The sequence below is a fragment of the Grammomys surdaster genome, unplaced genomic scaffold (assembly GCF_004785775.1).
Source record: "Grammomys surdaster isolate TR1022 unplaced genomic scaffold, NIH_TR_1.0 102661, whole genome shotgun sequence".
Classification (NCBI taxonomy): Eukaryota; Metazoa; Chordata; class Mammalia; order Rodentia; family Muridae; genus Grammomys; species Grammomys surdaster.
In genome coordinates this window covers 1-649 of record NW_021608780.1, presented here as the reverse complement: position 1 = coordinate 649, position 649 = coordinate 1, and the positions used below count along the sequence as shown (strand labels likewise).

The 649-nt window shown below is 44.4% G+C and overlaps 1 pseudogene; it reads left to right on the top strand.

Annotated features, from left to right (window-relative positions):
- The first annotated feature begins 265 nt into the window (after nt 1–265).
- LOC114635396 lies at nt 266–646 on the top strand (annotated as a pseudogene).
- Nucleotides 647–649: the final 3 nt, after the last annotated feature.

Genomic DNA, 649 nt, shown 5'->3' with positions numbered 1-649 from the left:
ACGGAAGAGAAATTAAAGAAAGTTATGAACAAGAAGAATTTTGATTTAAAAGTCATAAAAAAAAGAAAATTGATAAGGAGACCATTTGATTTGTAAACGAATGTGATTTAAAACAGTTTTTCCTGATAAAATTGGACATTTACTTGGCAAAAATTCAAAAAATTGAAAACACTGTGGAAAAATCAAACAAAAGAAATATCAAGCTGGGGAATTCATGTGGAGGTCAGAGTGAAAGCAGGTGTGAGAGGAAGCAAGAGGAGGAGTCATGGCTGCCAAAGTGTTTGAGTCCATCGGAAAGTTCGGCCTGGCATTGGCAGTTGAAGGAGGCGTGGTGAACTCTGCTCTATATAATGTGGATGCTGGACACAGAGCTGTTATCTTTGACCGATTCCGTGGCGTACAGGACATTGTGGGAGGGGAAGGGACTCACATTCTCATCCCGTGGGTACAGAAAACAATTATCTTTGACTGCCGCTCTCGACCACGGAATGTCCCGGTCATCACTGGTAGCCAAGACCTACAGAACGTCAACATCACACTGCGCATCCTCTTCTGGCCAGTGGCCAGCCAGCTCCCTCGTATCTACACCAGCATCTGCGACGACTGTGATGAGCGGGTGCTGCTGTCTATCACCACAGAGATCCTCAAG